General features: G+C 44.4%; 1 pseudogene; it reads left to right on the top strand.

The window, feature by feature from the left end:
• Nucleotides 1-239: 239 nt before the first annotated feature.
• The window catches only part of LOC106589866 (RNA binding protein fox-1 homolog 3-like), an 891320-nt pseudogene continuing 870344 nt past the window's right edge, over nucleotides 240-21215 (top strand).

The raw sequence follows: 21215 nt of genomic DNA, 5'->3' as shown, positions 1-21215 counted from the left end.
TCTTCCCCTCCCCTACTCCTCCCCTTCCTCCTCCTCCTCCTCTTCCCCTCTCCTCCTCCGCCTCCTCCTCCTCTTCCCCTCTCCTACTCCTCCCCTTCCTCCTCCTCCTCCTCTTCCGCTCTCCTACTCCTCCCCTTCCTCCTCCTCCTCCTCTTCCCCTCTCCTCCTCCTCCTCCTCCTCCTCCTCATCCTCTTTTTCTCTCGCTCCCCCACTTTTTTCTCACTCTCGCTTACACGCTTTCTCAATCACTCGCTGTCTCTCGTTCTGTTGATCTGAGCACTTCCTTTGGTAGCGGAGGAGAACAGAGCAGCATCTGAGTGTGTGACTTAAGTGTGTGTGTGTGTGTGTCCAGTGCAGGGATAGCAGTGGAGAGGGAGAGAGAGATATAGAGAGAGAGAGAATAGCAGCAGAGTGAGAGCCAGCGCTCAGTAACAGGACAGAGAGAGAAGAGAGACGACTCGGAGTCCACGACTAACTGTGAGTACTCTTTTCTTTTCTCTGCACTAGCTGTGTTTCTCATGGAGGAATGACACACACTGTACACACACACTGTACACCCAAACTGTAGACACACACTGTACACACTGTACACACATACTACATGCACACACTGTAGACACACTGTACACACACACTGTAGAGCAGGTATAGTGGTAACAGTACAGAGAAGCAGGAACGGTCACACACACTAGTTATACTAACGGTCATACAAAAATAGTATACACACACGCACAAGTGTATGATCTAGCACACATACACACACACACACACACGCACACACAGACATATACACACACACAAAAGCATACACACACACACACACACACACACGCATGCAGAAGACACACACAAATGCACACACACGTCTCGATCACAGTCAAACATTTCTTCACACTAATACAGTAGGGCAAAACTGTGTGAAGGCCACATGCTTTTATGTACTCTGCAGAACAATGTAACGTTGCATTACATCACCACAGAATCTTCCTAAAAACAGAATGATGTACCGAGTATTTATTTGAGTTGATTTCATGCTTTCTGCTGGAAAAGTATTTTCATGGATGTTTTAGCTTGTTCATACATATACGTTTTGACTGAGACATCACTGGGCTGTGTAGGTTCGTGTGTGTATATATGTGTGTGTGTGTGTGTGTGTGTGTGTGTGTGTGTGTGTGTACAGTACCTGTGTGTAATGTCTGTGATATACCACAGTAAACCAATGTAAAGTGGTCCAACCGCAAGGTCAGAAACAGACACAAGACACAGCCGAGACCAAGATACAGGGTCTAGAACTGACATGAAACCCCAAAACATGTTCAATGAATATACAGTATTTGTGTGTATGTGTGAGCACAGGTGCTGGTGCGTGTGTTTGAGCATGAGTCAGTGTACATTTGAGACTTTGTTTCTGGGACTTTAGTGATTCTCCAGTATTACAGTTTCTGAAGAGCCATATTGACTTGTCCTGCATGTTGTATTATTTTTCCACATGTGAAACAATCAATATCTCCCACCGGCTCCCCTGTCCTACCCCACCGTAACGAAGCGAAGACTCTGATTTGTGGAATCAGCAGTGTAGCACACTGACATCACAGTAAGATGATGAGATTTATTCATTTCAGCGTTTCACTTCTGTTTTCTAAAAGATCCAGGGATGGCGGTTAAGGAGGGAGGAGTAAGACGTAGAGGGCAGCGTTGACGCTGAGGAGAGAGAGAGAGAGATTATTACCATTCCTAAGGACTTTTTCCAACTCAGAATCTTTTGTCTGTCATAGTCAGAATTTTATAAGTGTCGTGTGTATGTGGTAGACATATCTAGCGTGACAGGGTGTGCATAGAACATATGTTCTCTGTGTTCAATTCAGTCCATGTGAAAACAATTATAGTAAATAAAAACGGAATGGACTTTCTTTGTGGAGTCAAATACATTTAGTCATTTGTCACATTCTGTCTTTCTAGACCAACAGCTCACAGAAAAAGGTCCGTGGGCCTTTAGCTTGTCATCAGGGCCGGGTGTATGTGTACTGTACATTGGCATAAGTGTTTGTCGTCAAGAGAGTGTGTTTGTGAGCAGGAGCGTATGTATCTGTAAGGAGTGTGAGTGTGAGTGTGTGAATCTGCCAGAGTGTGTGTATCTGTGGGGGTGTGCGTATCTGTGGGAGTGTTCTGCTGTTTGCGGTGAGAGTATCTGCAGGAGTGTGTGTACTGTATCTCTGAGAGTGTGTGTGGGCAGTGTTTGCGGGTAGATTCTGGGCTCACAGCGCCTTCAGAAAGTATTCACAACCTTTGACGTTTTCCATATTTTGTTTGATACAGATACATTTAGATTTTGTGTTACTGGCGTACACAATACCCCACAATGACATCACAACACCCCATCATGACATCACAATACCCCACAATGACATCACAACACCCCATCATGACATCACAATACCCCATAATGTCAAAGTGGAATTATGTTTTTACAAATTTCAAAAAAATGAAAAGCTGAAATGTCTTGAGTCAATAAGTAGTCAACCACTTTGTTAAGGGAAGCCTAAATATGCTCAGGTAAACAATTTTGCTTAACAAGTCACATAATATATTGCAGGGAATCTCTCTATGTGCAGTAATAGCGTTTAACATGGTTTGTTAATGACTACCTTATCTATGTACCCCGCACATACAATTATCCGTAAAGTCCCTCAGTTGAGCAGTGAATTTCAAACACAGATTCAACCACAAAGACCATGGAGGTTTTCCAACAAAAAGGGCACCTATGGGTAGATGGGTAAAAAAAAAGCACACATTGAATGTCCCTTTGAGCATGGTGAAGTTATTAATTACACTTTGGATGGTGTATCTATACACCCAGTCACTACAAAGGAGTGGAGGCTGGAAGGGGAGGATCATTCTGGTCAGTGAATTTCATTTTTTTTTAAATTGTGAAACATTAAAAAAGTTATCATTTTTAGATAAAACTATACTAAATATCACCAAATACCTGATTAAAACCCACTGTTTTGCAATGAAGTTTGACTGTAGCCTCAACAGCACTCTCTGGGTTAGCATCATGATGTAGCCTAAGGACAGCTAGCTTCTGTCCTCCTCTGGGTACATTGACTTCAATAGAAAACCTAGTAGGCTCATGGTTCTCACCCCCTTTCCATAAACACAGTAATTATGACGAATTTGGCCTTTAGTAATATTGCCCATAGAAACATATTGAATAATACATTCATAAATGTCAAAAATCACAGTAAAAAAAAATAAACATAAGTAATAAGGCTTTAAAGTGTAAGAAAAATCTGGAAATATATCTACAGTATATACATTTCTCCACGTATTTAACCCCTTGTTGTTGTTGGCACAAAACAACCTCCATACTTCCATTGGTGGGTCGTAGAGCAAAACGGAAAACAACATCTATGCTCGTGAGAGTCTCCCCATTCCATAGGGTTTGGATGCTGCAAATTTTAGGGACTTCTCCTGGTCTGACAAACAGCGCTGTAGCTCTGCCTCTTTCCACCGCAGGAAGGGCGACATCGGCGGATGCAGTGGATTGAGATGCAAAAAAACCCCCGGATATCTCTATCTTAAACTGACGGATTTTGATGAGAATTTGTTTAATTATGTTTGATAGATTGATGCACCGGTGCGTCAATAGACTCTAGGGGGACAACGAGCAAAGTGATTATGCTGTTTGTATGTGGCTGCTATTAAAGTGAACTGTGTTTGCAGGTGATCAGGCAAGATGGCGCCGTCAGACATGGAAGTTCTGCTTATAGCTCCTAAGCAACTGTGCAGTATTTTGTACAATCAATACAATCAATGTCGTTATTTCCTCCGTAAGGCAATCAAACTGGCAAAACGTAAGTGCAGAGCCAAAGTGGAGTCGCAATTCAATGGCTCAGACATGAGATTATGTGGCAGGGTCTACAGACAATCATGGACTACAGAAGGGAATACCAGCCACGTCACGACACCGACGTCTTTGTCTCCAGGTCAAGCTAAACACCTTCTTCGCCTGCTTTGAGGATAACACAGTGCCACCCAAGGACGGTTGGCTCTCGTTCTCTGTGGCCGACGTGAGTAAGACATTTAAACATGTTATCCCTCGCTAGGCAGACGGCCCAGACGGCATCCCTAGCCGCATCCTCAGAGCATACGCAGACCAGCTGGCTGGATCGATTATGGACACATTCAATCTCTCCCTATCCCAGTCTGTTGTCCCCCTTTGCTTCAAGATGTCCACCATTGTTCCTGTACCCAAGAAAGCAAAGGTAACTGAACTAAATGACTATCCCCCGTAGCACTCACCTCTGTCATCATGAAGTTCTTTGAGAGGCTAGTTAAGGATCATATCACCTCTGCCTTACCTGATAACCTAGACCCACTTCAGTTTGCTTACCGCCCCAATAGATCCACAGACGATGCAATCGCCATCGCACTGCACACTGCCCTATCCCATCTGGACAAGAGGAATACCTAAGTAAGAATGCTGGTCATTGACTGTAGCTCAGCATTCAACACCATAGTACCCTACAAACTCACCATTAAGCTTGGGGCCCTGGGTCTGAACCCCACCCTGTGCAACTGGGTCTTGGACTTCCTGACGGGCCGCTCCCAGGTGGTGAAGGTAGGAAACACCTCCACTTCGCTGATCCTCCTGTGCTCCCTGTTCACCCATGACTGCATGGCAACGCATGTCTCCAACTCAATCATTAAGTCTGCAGACGACACAACAGTTGTAGGCCTGAATACAAACAATGACGCGACAGCCTACTGGGAAGAGGTGAGGGCCCTGGCGGAGTGGTGCCAGGAAAATAACCTCTCACTCAACGTCAACAAAACGAAGGAGCTGATCGTGAACTTCAGGAAACAGCAGAAAGAGCACACCCCTATCCACATCGACGGGACCCCAGTGGACAAGGTGCAAAGCTTCAAGTTCCTCGGCATACACATCACTGCTGAGCTGAAATGGTCCACCCACACAGACAGTGGGGTGAAGAAGGCGCAACAGCGTTTCTTCAACCTCAGGAGGCTGAAGAAATTCAGCTTGGCCCCTAAGATCTTCACAAACTTTTACAGATGCACAATTGAGAGCATCCTGTCAGGCTGTATCACCGCCTGGTACGGCAACCGCACTGCCCGCAACCACAGGGCTCTCCAGAGGGTGATGCGGTTTAATGAAGGAGCTGTGAGTTGAGAAGCAGGTGCAGGTGAAACGTTTAATAAAACAACAAAAATGGAACTAGACAACATAACAGTAGTGTCTTTGCATGAAAACAAGATCAATACTGACTGGGGAAGGAACATAAGGGAGTGCCAGATATAGGGGAGGTAATAAGTGAGGTTATGGAGTCCAGGTGTGCCTCATAATGACGTTCCGCGTAATGATTGACGCCAGGTGTGCGTAATGATGGATCCCAGGACTGGTGGTTAGTTTACCGGCGATGTAGAGGAGCGGGATGACGAGAGGAGATGAGAGGAGCGGGATGTAGACGAGAGGAGAGGAGCGGGATGTAGACGAGAGGAGATGAGAGGAGCGGGATGTAGACGAGAGGAGATGAGAGGAGCGGGATGTAGACGAGAGGAGCGGGATGTAGACGAGAGGAGATGAGAGGAGCGGGATGTAGACGAGAGGAGATGAGAGGAGCGGGATGTAGACGAGAGGAGATGAGAGGAGCGGGATGTAGACGAGAGGAGATGAGAGGAGCGGGATGTAGACGAGAGGAGCGGGATGTAGACGAGAGGAGATGAGAGGAGCGGGATGTAGACGAGAGGAGATGAGAGGAGCGGGATAGAGACGAGAGGAGATGAGAGGAGCGGGATGTTGACGAGAGGAGATGAGAGGAGCGGGATGTAGACGAGAGGAGATGAGAGGAGCGGGAGTAGACGTGACATGAGGTCTGCCCAACGCATCACCGGGGGCACACTGCCTGCCAACCAGGACACCTACAGCACCCGATGTCATAGGAAGACAAAAAAGATCATCAAGGACTTCACCCACCCGAGCCACTGCCTGTTCACCCCGCTATTATGCAGAAGGCGAGGTCAGTACAGGTTCATCAAAGCTGGGACCTAGAGACTGAAAAAACACCTTCTATCGCAAGGCCATCAGACTGTTAAATAGCCATCACTAGCCGTCTACCACCTGGTTACGCAACTTTGCACCTTAGAGGCTGCTGCCCTATATACATAGACATGGAATCACTGGTCACTAGTCACTTAAATATGGTTTATATACTGCTTTCCTCATTTCATATGTATATACTGTATTCTTTTCTACTATATTTTAGTCAACGCCACTCTGACATTGCTCGTTCTAATATTTATATATTTCTTAACTCCATTCTTTTACTTTAGATGTGTGTGTATTGTTGTGTATTGTTAGATATTACTGTACTGTTGGAGCTAGGAACACATGCATTACACTACACCCACAGTAACATCTGATAAATGTGTTGTATGTGACCAATAACATCGGCTTAAAATGTCGTATGTGACCAATAACAATGTATTTGATACGGTGATCCAGGTGTATTCCTTCTGTGGATTATTTTCAGGCTGTAACACAACAAAACGTGGAATAAGTCAAGGGGTATGAATACTTTCTGAAGGCACTGTACATGGGGAGCGTGGTAGACAAGGTGCCTGAACCTTATGCATGCATTTTCTCTGTAGGCCTATTTCTCCGCATATCACTGTATTTCTTTGTAGTCATACTTAACAAGGATTTTCTATATGGAGCTACGGAGACTGTGTGATGTGAGTTTGAGGTTTAGAAAATTATAGCTTGTGATACCTTTTTAGTTTTCATCTGTTCGAGGTTGTGTGTGTGTGTGTGCGTGTGCGTGTGCGTGTGCGTGTGCGTGTGCGTGTGCGTGTGTGTGTGTGTGTGTGTGTGTGTGTGTGTGTGTGTGTGAGGGGATGAGAGAGTGTTTGCCTGTCTCGGTGAGGACAGTAATAATAGGAGCCATATCCCCTGGAGGCCTTTACTTTAGACAGGAAGCTATACAAAGGCTTTAGGGATTGTGTGTGTGTGTGTGTGTGTGTGTGTGTGTGTGTGTGTGTGTGTGTGTGTGTGTGTGTGTGTGTGTGTGTGTGTGTGTGTGTGTGTGTGTGTGTGTGTGTGTGTGTGCTAAATGCTATCTAACAGAACATTGCAGTAGAATGTTACATTGCCTGTAAATAGAGAAAAGACAGACTGTTCTATGCAGAGAGAGAGGAATGGAATTGCACTACAAAACGTTTTTGCTTAAAATTATTGCATGCAATTACATCCATTTGCGTCATTCTGAAATAAACCCCAAATCTTCCCACATATCAAACACTTCGTAGAATTAATTATTTGTTGAATATTTTAATTAAACATTTAATCCATCTAAGTAACCGATTAGACTGATTATAAACGGGCTGCTTATACAGTGTATATATATATATATATATATATATATATATATATATATATATATATATATATATATATATATATATATATTCTGACTAAACCCTACAGTCCTTTATTGTTGTAGACTTTACATGGTGTATTATATCTTCATTTAAATCTCCAAATATGATGTTTTTATTTTGTGTGTCAGCAAAGCAACATCCAGCTTTACTCATTATTACATAAAGATTAGTTAGACAGTGTTCTTCTCTATTTGTTCATTCGTCTTGACTGGTATATTTTATTATTCTATAAAAATATGCAGAAAGCTCAGTTCTCCTTCACCATAATCTACCCTGAGAGAGATAGAGAGAGAGAGAGAGACTGTTGCTGTATCAGAGCGAGGCTGTACATAGTTTTGTGTCCCTAGTGGCACCCTCTTCCCCTATATAGTGCACCACTTTTGTAGTTTAAGATACTGGGAAGTAGTGTACTAAATAGGGAATAGGGTGCCATTTAAGATGCAGACAGACATTATGGTTCTCCTGCCTGTTTGTCTGTATTGAGAGGAGAGCGATGAAGTTGTATTCATAGGCTGTATTGAATGGCTTTAGAGAGAGGAGAGAGAAGGTTAAGACAGCTGAGTGTACACTGAGATTTACATGTGAACGAGGTGTTAACCGTATTACCACAATCGTGAGAGAAAGCTCCTTTCCTCAGCACAGGTGTGTGTGTGTGTGTGTGTGTGTGTGTGTGTGTGTGTGTGTGTGTGTGTGTGTGTGTGTGTGTGTGTGTGTGTGTGTGTGTGTGTGTGTGTGTGTGTGTGCCCGACCCACACCACCACCCGGACCTGTGATACCTAGTGGGAAATCTTACTTGAGTATGAGGGATCCCAAAGGAGGTGTGTGTGTGTGTGTGTGCGCGTATGCGTGCGTGCGTGTGCGCATGCGTGTGCGCGTGTGCGTGCGTGCAACCTTCCACTCACTGAGTGGGTGTATAGACAACGATTAGAACAGAACTCTGAGTTCTATTGTAGAATTGTTTATGTTCCAATCCGGAATGTTCAGGGAACCATAGTAACATTTTCTCAAAACCTCCCTGCAACCGAAAAATGGTATGTTCCCAGAACAGGCGAAATGTTCACTTCTGTTCTCAGAATGTTAGAAAAACATTCAGTTTTAATGGACAGGAAACGTATGGCTTTGCTTCCAGAACTAAACCAAACACGTACGTTCCCACAACTTCCAAGGAACCAAATGTGCTAGCTGGGTATGCCGTACATTGCGATAACCAGACCTCTCCTTGGCCATCCCTGTCACACTGAGTGTTCAAAGGTGTTGAAAGTGTTCCACAGGGATGCTGACCCATGTTGACTCCAATGCTTCCCACAGTTGTGTCAAGTTGGCTGGATTTCCTTTGGATGGATGGTGGACCATTCTTAATACACATGGGAACCTGTTGATCGTGAAAAACCCAGCAGCGTTGCAGTTCTTGGAAAAATCAAACCGGTGCGCCTGGCACCTACTACCATACCCCGTTCAAAGGAACTTCAATCGTTTGTCTTGCCCATTCACCCTCTGAATGGCACACATACACAATCCATGTCTCAAGGCTTAAAAATCCTTCTTTAACCTGTCTCCTCCCCTTCATCTACACTGATTAAAGTGGATTTAACAGGTGAGTGACATCAATAAGGGATCATAGCTTTCACCTGGTCACGTGTCATGGAAAGAGCAGGTATTCCTAATGTTTTGTGCACTCAGTGTATATATACTGCTCAAAAAAATAAAGGGAACACTTAAACAACACATCCTAGATCTGAATGAAAGAAATAATCTTATTAAATACTTTTTTCTTTACATAGTTGAATGTGCTGACAACAAAATCACACAAAAATAATCAATGGAAATCCAATTTATCAACCCATGGAGGTCTGGATTTGGAGTGACACTCAAAATTAAAGTGGAAAACCACACTACAGGCTGATCCAACTTTGATGTAATGTCCTTTTTAAAACAAGTCTAAATGAGGCTCAGTAGTGTGTGTGGCCTCCATGTGCCTGTATGACCTCCCTACAACGCCTGGGCATGCTCCTGAGGGACCTCCTCCCAGACCTGGACTAAAGCATCCGCCAACTCCTGGACAGTCTGTGGTGCAACGTGGCGTTGGTGGATGGAGCGAGACATGATGTCCCAGATGTGCTCAATTGGATTCAGGTCTGGGGAACGGGCGGGCCAGTCCATAGCATCAATGCCTTCCTCTTGCAGGAACTGCTGACACACTCCAGCCACATGAGGTCTAGCATTGTCTTGCATTAGGAGGAACCCAGGACCAACCGCACCAGCATATGGTCTCACAAGGAGTCTGAGGATCTCATCTCGGTACCTAATGGCAGTCAGGCTACCTCTGGCGAGCACATGGAGGGCTGTGCGGCCCCCCAAAGAAATGCCACCCCAAACCATGACTGACCCACCTCCAAACCGTTCATGCTGGAGGATGTTGCAGGCAGCAGAACGTTCTCCACGGCGTCTCCAGACTCTGTCACGTCTGTCACATGTGCTCAGTGTGAACCTGCTTTCATCTGTGAAGAGCACATGGCGCCAGTGCCAAATTTGCCAATCTTGGTGTTCTCTGGCAAATGACAAACGTCCTGCACGGTGTTGGGCTGTAAGCACAACCCCACCTGTGGACGTCAGGCCCTCATACCACCCTCATGGAGTCTGTTTCTGACCGTTTGAGCAGACACATGCACATTTGTGGCCTGCTGTAGGGCATTTTGCAGGGCTCTGGCAGTGCTCCTCCTGCTCCTCCTTGCACAAAGGCGGAGGTAGCGGACCTGCTGCTGGGTTGTTGCCCTCCTACGGCCTCCTCCATGTCTCCTGATGTACTGGCCTGTCTCCTGGTAGCGCCTCCATGCTCTGGACACTACGCTGACAGACACAGCAAACCTTCTTGCCACAGCTCGCATTGATGTGCCATCCTGGATGAGCTGCACTACCTGAGCCACTTGTGTGAGTCGTAGACTCCGTCTCATGCTACCACTAGAGTGAAAGCACCGCCAGCATTCAAAAGTGACCAAAACATCAGCCAGGAAGCATAGGAACTGAGAAGTGGTCTGTGGTCCCCACCTGCAGAGCCACTCCTTTATTGGGGGTGTCTTGCTAATTGCCTATAATTATATATATATATATATATATATATATATATATATATATATATATATACACTGCTCAAAAAAATTAAGGGAACACTTAAACAACACAATGTAACTCCAAGTCAATCACACTTCTGTGAAATCAAACTGTCCACTTAGGAAGCAACACTGATTGACAATACATTTTACATGCTGTTGTGCAAATGGAATAGACAACAGGTGGAAATTATAGGCAATTAACAAGACACCCCCAATAAAGGAGTGGTTCTGCAGGTGGGGACCACAGACCACTTCTCAGTTCCTATGCTTCCTGGCTGATGTTTTGGTCACTTTTGAATGCTGGCGGTGCTTTCACTCTAGTGGTAGCATGAGACGGAGTCTACAACCCACACAAGTGGCTCAGGTAGTGCAGCTCATCCAGGATGGCACATCAATGCGAGCAGTGGCAAGAAGGTTTGCTGTGTCTGTCAGCGTAGTGTCCAGAGCATGGAGGTGCTACCAGGAGACAAGCCAGTACATCAGGAGACATGGAGGAGGCCGTAGGAGGGCAACAACCCAGCAGCAGGACCGCTACCTCCGCCTTTGTGCAAGGAGGAGCAGGAGAAGCACTGCCAGAGCCCTGCAAAATGACCTCCTGCAGGCCACAAATGTGCATGTGTCTGCTCAAAAGGTCAGAAACAGACTCCATGAGGGTGGTATGAGGGCCCGACGTCCACAGGTGGGGGTTGTGCTTACAGCCCAACACCGTGCAGGACGTTTGGCATTTGCCAGAGAACACCAAGATTGGCAAATTTACCACTGGCGCCCTGTGCTCTTCACAGATGAAAGCAGGTTCACACTGAGCACGTGACAGACGTGACAGAGTCTGGAGACGCTGTGGAAAACGTTCTGCTGCCTGCAACATCCTCCAGCATGACCGATTTGGGGGTGGGTCAGTCATGGTGTAGGGTGGCATTTCTTTGGGGGGCCGCACAGCCCTCCATGTGCTCACCAGAGGTAGCCTGACTGTCATTAGGTACCGAGATGAGATCCTCAGACCCCTTGTGAGACCATATGCTGGTGCGGTTGGCCCTGGGTTCCTCCTAATGCAAGACAATGCTAGACCTCATGTGGCTGGAGTGTGTCAGCAGTTCCTGCAAGAGGAAGGCATTGATGCTATGGACTGGCCCGCCCGTTCCCCAGACCTGAATCCAATTGAGCACATCTGGGACATCATGTCTCGCTCCATCTACCAACGCCACGCTGCACCACAGACTGTCCAGGAGTTGGCGGATGCTTTAGTCCAGGTCTGGGAGGAGATCCCACAGGAGACCATCCGCCACCTCATCAGGAGCATGCCCAGGCGTTGTAGGGAGGTCATACAGGCACGTGGAGGCCACACACACTACTGAGCCTCATTTTGACTTGTTTTAAGGACATTACATCAAAGTTGGATCAGCCTGTAGTGTGGTTTTCCACTTTAATTTTGAGTGTGACTCCAAATCCAGACCTCCATGGGTTGATAAATTGGATTTCCATTGATTATTTTTGTGTGATTTTGTTGTCAGCACATTCAACTATGTAAAGAAAAAAATTTAATAAGATTATTTCTTTCATTCAGATCTAGGATGTGTTGTTTAAGTGTTCCCTTTATTTTTTGGAGCAGTATATATATATATGTAGTGAGTGAGTGAGTGAGTGAGTGAGTGAGTGAGTGAGAGAGAATCACTTGATTATGTTAAACTGAGAGCTTTCTCAACACCACCTTATTTATGACTGCTCTCCCACCGCCTGGACATGAACACATAAATGTACTGACGCAGAGTACACCCACACAAGCACACACATACACACAGAGGAGTAACGATAACATGTCACAGATTACGTAAAAACTATGAGAGGCAAAACAATGGTCATCATATTCCAGACACTTAAAAAGATTACTTCTAAGATTACTTTGAAATTTAGATATTTGCGGAATAATATTTTATACCTTTGTTTTCTCAATGACATTCAAATCAACATATAAAAAAGGTGCAGGCACCGCCAGCATTCAAAAGTGACCAAAACATCAGCCAGGAAGCATAGGAACTGAGAAGTGGTCTGTGGTTAAAACAATTCTGAGCAAGTCTGACCACAAGTCAAAGACCACTGACGACACACCAAATGCATTTGATGGATTGTGGAGAAAAAGCACGAATAGGCTTGTAGGCTCCAGTCCAAGCTACAGTTGAAGTCGGATGTTTACGTACACTTAGGTTGGAGTCATTAAAACTTGTTTTTCAACCACTCCACAAATTTCTTGTTAACAAACTATAGTTTTGGCAAGTCGGTTAGGGACATCTACTTTGTGCATGACACAAGTAATTTTTCCAACAATTGTTTACAGACAGATTATTTCACTTGTAATTCACTGTATCACAATTCCAGTGGGTCAGATGTTTACATACACTAAGTTGACTGTGCCTTTAAACAGCTTGAAAAATTCCAGGAAATTATGTCATGGCTTTAGAAGCTTCTGATAGGCTAATTGACATAATTTGAGTCAATTGGAGGTGTACTTGTGGATGTATTTAAAGGCCTACCTTCAAACTCAGTGCATCTTTGCTTGACATCATGGGAAAATCAAAAGAAATCAGCCAAGACCACAGAAAAAAATCTTTTAGACCTCCACAAGTCTGGTTCATCCTTGGGAGCAATTTCCAAACGCCTGAAGGTACCACCTTCATCTGAACGAACAATGGTACGCAAGTATAAACACCATGGGACCACGCAGCCGTCATACCGCTCAGGAAGGAGACGCATTCTGTCTCCTAGAGATGAACGTACTTTGGTGCGAAAAGTACAAATCAATCTCAGAACAACAGCAAAGGACCTTGTGAAGATGCTGGAGGAAACTGATACAAAAGTATCTATATCCACAGTGAAACGTGTCCTATATCAACATAACCTGAAAGGCTGCTCAGCAAGGAAGAAGACACTGCTCCAAAACCGCCATAGAAAAGCCAGACTACGGTTTACAACTGCACATGTGGACAAGATTGTACTTTTTTGGAGAAATGTCCTCTGGTATGATGAAACAAAAATGGAACTGTTTAACCATAATGACCATTGTTATGTTTGGAGGAAAAAGGGGGATGCTTGCAAGCCGAAGAACACCATCCCAACCGTGAGGCATGGGGGTGGCAGCATCATGTTGTTGGGGTGCTTTGCTGCAGGAGGGACTGGTGCACTTCACAAAATAGATGGCATCATGAGGCATGAAAATTATGTGGATATATTGAAGCAACATCTCAAGACATCAGTCAGGAAGTTTAAGCTTAGTCACAAATGGGTCTTCCAAATGAACAATGAACATACTTCCAAAATGGCGACAAAATGGCTTAAGGACAACAAAGTCATGGTACTGGAGTGGCCATCACAAAGCCCTGACCTGAACCCTATAGAAAATTTGTGGGTAGAACTGAAAAAGCGAGTGCGAGCAAGGAGGCCTACAAACCTGACTCAGTTACACCAGCTCTGTCAGGAGGAAGTGGTCCAAAATTCACCCAACTTATTGTGGGAAGCTTGTGGAAGGCTACCCGAAACCTTTGACCCAAGTTAAACAATTTAAAGGCAATACTACCAAATACTAATTGAGTGTATGTTAACTTCTGACTCACTGGGAATGTGATGAAAGAAATTAAAGCTGAAATAAATTATTCTCTCTACTATTATTCTGACATTTCACGTTCTTAAAATAAAGTGGTGATCCTAAAACAGGGAATTTTTACTAGGATTAAATGTCAGGAATTGTCAAACTGAGTTTAAATGTATTTGGCTAAGGTGTATGTAAACTTCCGACTTCAACTGTATGTCTTCCAATGGTGTGTCTGCTGTCGGCATCCAAAGATTGTCCAACTTGAATAAACTCTTGGCGGTAAGGACGAAAGCATTGGTGCAGCCATGGCTGATACAGAAATCCCTTGTAATTGATATCTACAAAGCGCATTGATATGAATCACACTGCTGCTCTCCCATTTAGCTATTTGTGCCTTAAGGTTAGGACTAGGTCCATTTTTCCTCAATTTCTGACTGAATGGCATGCCCAAAGTAAACTGCCGGTTGCTCAGGCCCTGAAGCCAGGATATGCATATAATTGGTACCATTGGAAAGAAAACACTTTGAAGTTTGTATGAATGTTAAAATAATGTAGGAGAATATAACACAATAGATATGGTAGGAAGAAATCCAAAGAAAAACCAACCAGAATTATTTTTTTGTTGAGAGAAAGGCAAGTGTAAGGGCATACTGGAAATTAGTTCCCTGGATGCAATTCCCATGGCTTCCACAGGGTGGCGGCAAACTATGTTCAAGGTTTCAGGCTTGTAACTTCCAAAACGAATAAGAAATATCAGTTTTAGTACATGGACACAGTCTTGGGAATTCATGTTAGTAGGCCATGAATACAAGACGCACCTATTGAACATACTTCTTTCCGTAAGAAATATTTTATTTTGATTACATTTTATGGTATCTGCGGAGTAAATAGAAAAGTATTTTGACTTGTTGAAACAAAGTTTAGGGGTAGATTTTTGGATTCTTTTCTCTGCATGTTGAACGAGTGGATTTCTCAAATCAATGGCGCCAACTAAACAGACTTTTTGGGATATAAAGAAGGATTTTATCTAACAAAACCACACTACATGTTATATCTGGGACCCTTTGGATGACAAATCCGAAGAAGATTTTCAAAAAGTAAGTGAATATTTAATCGCTATTTGTGAATTTATGAAACCTGTGCCGGTGGAAAAATATTTGTGGGGCGCCGTCCTCAAACAATCACATGGCATGTTTTTGCTGTAATAGCTACTGTAAATTGTACAGTGCAGTTAGAATAACAAGAATGTATGCTTTCAACCAATATAAGACACTTATATGTACCTAAATGTTTAATATCCATAATTTATATGATTATTTATTTGAATTGTTCACCCTCCAGTTTCACCGGAAGTTGTCCCGCTAGCGGGACGCCTAGCCTTAAAAAGTTTTAACTTAAGGATTGTGGTTGTTGTGGATGGCTGTTCACACACATATATATAATGCATTCGGAAAGTATTCAGACCCCTTCACTTTTTCCACATTTTGTTGTTACAGCCATATTCTAAAATTTATTAAATTGTTATTTTTTTTCTCATCAATCTACACACAATACCCCATAATGACATCACAATACCCCATAATGACATCACAATACCCCACAATGACAAAGCAATACAGCTTTTTAGAAAACCACAATATCACATTTACATAAGTATTCAGATCCTTTACTCAGTACTTTGTTGAAGCACCTTTGGCAGTGATTAAAACCTAGAGTCTTCTTGGGTAAGATGCTACAAGTTTGACACAACTGTATTTGGAGAGTTTCTCCCATTCTTATCTGCAGATCCTCTCAAGCTCTGTCAGGTTGGATGGGGAGTGTCGCTGCACAGCTATTTTCATGTCTCTCCAGAGATGCTCGATCAGGTTCAAGTCCGGGCTCTGGCTGGGCCACTCAAGGACATTCAGAGACTTGTCCTGAAGCCACTCCTGCATTGTCTTGGCTGTATGCTTAGGGTCGTTGTCCTGTTGGAAGGTGAACCTTCGCTCCAGTCTGGCCTGAACGCCAACTGCTTCCATTTAAGACCTGAGCTCAATTTCGATTCTCATATGAAACGGTCTGAATACTTATATAAACTGTTTTTCCTTTGTCGTTATGGGTTATTGTGTGTAGATTGACAATGATTTTTTTTATTTAATCAATTTTGAAATAAGTCTGTAACTTAACAAAATGTGGAAAAAGTGAAAGGGTCTGAATACTTTCCGAGTGCACTGTATGTTTATTTTAACCCAATAATAGTTGAATTGAGGACGTTTAAGCTGCCTATCGAGCATTGTTTTTGCGACCAGTGGGCAGCCAGTAAAAAATGCACTCTTGCAACAGCTGCATAATGTGGATCCCAGCCTCCTGTGGAATAAAAATTGGTATGGTTCTCCATACTGGTATTGTGCTCCATACTGTCAAAAACAAATTTACTTTAAGAAGACCACGAGTGGGTCTTTTATTGCTCAATCTAATTTGTGCTGACACAAAGGGAAACAAATGACCATAGTCCTAATGGGCACATTATCAAACTCGTTTGATAGACTAAAAACAGCTGCAAATTATCGACCTATCAGCGTCACCAACAAAAACATAAACAATTGGCCTATAGCAAATGCAGCATTTGGTTTCATTCACATGTAAATACACTTTTTGGTATTGCTGATAGCCATTCTATCTGAGCCCAATCAGTCGGCCATGACAACAAAATCATGAACAAAAGAGAAGGCTAATAAGTCCACAGTTTTGGCGTTATGCTCAGGTAAAACAATTTGGCTAATCTATATTTACAAGTCCTATTCTGCAGCTCAAGGGGCATTCAATGAATTAGAATGACTGGTAATCTGGCAGACTGTTTTTTTTAATGTAAAGATAAATCTGATTGCATTAATATCTGTAGTAGAAAGCAATTGGTTAGAAGAAGTCTACATAACCATCCCATCAGGTAAAATTCAACATCCATTTGCAATAGATGTTGTTCAAATGGTAATATACATTTTTTTTGTCTTACAATGCAGTCTTTTCCCAAATTTGGGCCTCGGGACCCCAAAGGGTCCACGTTTAGATTTTTGCCTTAACACTACACAGCTGATTCAAACGATCAAAGCTTGATGATTAGTTGATTATTTTAATCAGCTGCTATGGCAAAAACCAAAATGTGCACCCCTACGGGTACTGAGGACTGTGTTGGGAAACCATGTCCCCTCTCAAGGGGAAAGTAATCTGAATGTAACTGAAAGTGATCAGATTACGTTATTGGTTTTGGGTAATTCAAAGGTTACGATACTGTTTACAATTTTGGACAGGTAACTAGTAACTGTAACTGATTACACTTAGAAAGTAACCTACCTAACCCTGCACACACACACACACACACACACACACACACACACACACACACACACACACACACACACACACACACACACACACACACACACACACACACACATCCTCAAATACACATCTTTTCTTGTTTTCTCAGTGTTTTGCAGTGTCTTTCCCTCAGAAAAGAGCTACAAAGAGAGAAAGACAGTAGTTGTGAGAGATAGAGAGAGAGTATCTTGTTCAGGGTGAAGCTCATTGCAGCAATGGGGACAGCTGTGTGTCATCTGCTGCTCCACTCTGAGCACCTCTCTCTCTCTCTCTCTCTCTCTCTCTCTCTCTCTCTCTCTCTCTCTACTCCCTGCCTTCTTCTCTCGCCTCGCCTCTTTATTGTCTTCCTCTCTTTCTCGCTGTATCTCTCTTTTTTTCTCTACCCCCACCACTCTCTTTCTCTCTCTCTCTCTTTTCATGTGGGTCTGTAGCTGCCAATGAGTGCATAATTCAGGTTGCCCGGAGTAACAGCTGTCATCCGCTTCCAGCGTAAATCTTGCTCTGTGCGCACCTCTGTTGGCACGGCGATCAGACTCAACAACAACACCGCCCGCCCTCTGGTTGACACGTATGCACACACACACAAACACACACAAACACACACACACGAACACACACACACACAAACACACACACACGAACACACACACACACAAACACACACACACGAACACACACACACACGAACACACACACACGAACACACACACACACGAACACACACACACGAACACACACACACGAACACACACACACACGAACACACAGACATGAACACACACACATGCGCACACACACGCACACGAACACACACACACGAACGCGAACACACACATGCGAACACACACATTAACACACACATGCGCACACACACGCACACGAACGCACACACAGACGATATGCCTCTGAAGACATTGGCCTGATTTTACTCCCATGTGATTTATCAGTCATTTGTAAAAGCTCTGATTGGTGAGTCATTCACACAGAGAGAAGTTCTGAGGGGACAGTGGCACACCTGCATCTCTGAGACAACAACTATGTGCATGACCCAAACGTACAGGGTCCATAACATAATTCAGCAATTTAACGACAGTGTATACAATAGTAGTTTTCTCTCTCTCTCCAGGAGTTAAATCTTCAGACAAGGAGTAGATATGAGTAGTTGGTATCAAAAACAAAGTCATCAATTGAAATGTCAAAGAGGACACTATCTAACCCCCCAAACCCCCTCAGTGAACATGGTGGTACAGTGAAAACCCAAATCCAGCCTAGTACACAGACAGACAGAGAGACGATGGCTACTGGAGCTGCACGGACAATGGACAGCTAATCTGACTGTTCCCCTGGCAAGAGAGAGAGAGAGAGAGAGTGAGAGAGGGCTTATCCCACATAACGTTTGATGTGGGATTTTTGTGTGGGCTATCCTCTACCGTTCAACCCCTCCTTCTCTTCCTCCTTCTCTCTCTCTCTCTCTCTCTCTCTCTCTCCAGCTCTCAATCCATTTTCCCCTCTGTTCGACTCATTCACGGCTGTTTTGTCATACCCTCTCCACCACTCCACCCTTTCACCCTCACCCTCCTAATTCTTCCTCTGCCCCAACCCTCCTTCTTTACCATCTTTTCTTCCTCCCACCTCTCTATCCATTTATCCTTTGACTCCTTTACTCTCCATCCTCTTCACCACTCTATCCCCGTCTGCTCCCTCCTCCACTCCCTCCAGCCCCCTCTCTCCGCGGGCTGATTTGCGTCGCTCGGCGGCGGCAGCGGGCATTTGACAGGCCTGCTGTGGGAAGATAGCGCCATTGAAAAAGAGCCCTCGGGGAGGGTAAAAACGGGTGAAGTGGTATTAGCTGGTGAAAGGGTTGGCACAGGCGACACGGAGGAGGAGCACACTGAACCAGGCACAGTTACAGTAATGCCAACCAGCCAGGCTTTACCACCCCGGACTGGACCGGACAGATGGACAGAAGAGAGGTGAGAGGAGAAGGTAAAAAAAGGATGAGAAGAGAATAGGAGGAGAGGAGATGAGAGGAGGGCTGAGGATGAGGAGAGGAGATGAGGAGAGGAGATGAGAGGAGGACTGAGGATGAGGAGAGGAGATGAGAGGAGGGCTGAGGATGAGGAGAGGGAGCGGAAGGGAGGACGGGAGGAGAGGAGAGGAGATGAGAGGAGGGCTGAGGATGAGGAGAGGGAGCGAGGGGGAGGACGGGAGGAGAGGAGAGAATACCTGTGAAAAGAATCTACAACAGAGCAAACTGCTACAAAACAGAAGATCAATAGAACTCTTATTGATTCCTTTCATGGACACTAAACAATGTAGAGGGTATTGATATGTGTCCTGGTGAGAGGTCACAGTCTAGGTCGAGTCTAGGCTATGGCTCAGGGGTTAGGGGTTAGAGGTCAGGGTGGCAGCCTTCGATACGGCGGGTCCTGGGCCACTGAGTCCCATCAGTCTTCGGTTGCGTCCCAAATAGAACCCCATTCCCTATAGTGCACGACTTTTTGATCAGGATTGACCAAAAGTCGTGCACTATATAAGGTATATGGTGCGACTTGGGATGTAGTCGTTGGGAACAACTAGTTGAAACGTTTGTTTGGGTGACAGCCACCTTCCTTCCCCTCTGACATAACGTCCTGACCTAAAATCTCAGACCTAGAAAGTCACGAGGCCCAGGCACTCCGTTATACAACGCTAGAACTATATATAGACTGGAGAGGAGGAAGGGAGAGGAGAGGAAGATAGGAGGAGAAATGGGAGGAGACAGGGAGGAGAGGAGAAATGGGAGGAGACAGGGAGGAGAGGAGAAAGTAAGAAGAGAGGAAGAGGAGAGAGGAGAGGAAGAGTGGAGGAAGAAAGGGGAAGAGGAGGGGAAGAAGAGGATGCGAGGATGAGAGGAGGAGAGGAAAGGAGAGGAGATGAAGAGAGGATAGGAGATGAAGGAGAGGAGATGAGAGGAAGAAAGGAGAGGAGAGTAGACGAGATGAGAGGAAGAAAAGAAAAGAGAGGACGGAAGAGTAGGATAGAAATCTTGTACTGTGACCACAAATGGGACTACAGATCTGTGAGCGTAAAAGAGATATGACCACAGACTTATTGTCAAGAATGCATTTCTACACTTTGTTAAAAACTGCCCAGAATCAAGTAAATACTTGTCCAATTATCTCCACCAACCATTACTGATCATGGACACTTTCTGTAGTGTATACATTCATTTTTGGGGGATTTGAACTGGTAACTCCTTGGTTGGGCAAGCATTGATGTTTCTGCATTGCCACCCGGTTCATACTAATTGCTTTGAACATATACTAACACACTCTCAAAATAAGGGTATGGTTAGGGTAGACTACAATGTTGTTACCTGGGGTACACAAAGATCAAAGGTACACTTCACGGGTACACGTACGAACTGGTACAGTTTGGTACCTTGTAGGTATAATGGGACATTTTCCTACTCAATATTTAGAATATAAGGTACGATCATCACTGCACTTTAATAGGTGGGGGACAATGTACTGGTGGGTTAATTTGCGTATTATGGGGCGTGGTCAAATATATGTGTATACGTGCCAAACATCAGTGGAAGCGTTGTAGCAGTTTAAGTGTTGGATGGTTATGCCAAGCCAAGTTGAGCATCTCGTTTGACACCGTCTGTTCTGCAAACTTTGTAACAGAATGTGTCAGTAATGAGGTGCTCTGAGAAGAGGTTATG

The sequence above is a fragment of the Salmo salar genome, chromosome ssa28, assembly GCF_905237065.1.
Source record: "Salmo salar chromosome ssa28, Ssal_v3.1, whole genome shotgun sequence".
Classification (NCBI taxonomy): Eukaryota; Metazoa; Chordata; class Actinopteri; order Salmoniformes; family Salmonidae; genus Salmo; species Salmo salar.
This window is presented reverse-complemented; position numbering and strand designations above follow the sequence as displayed.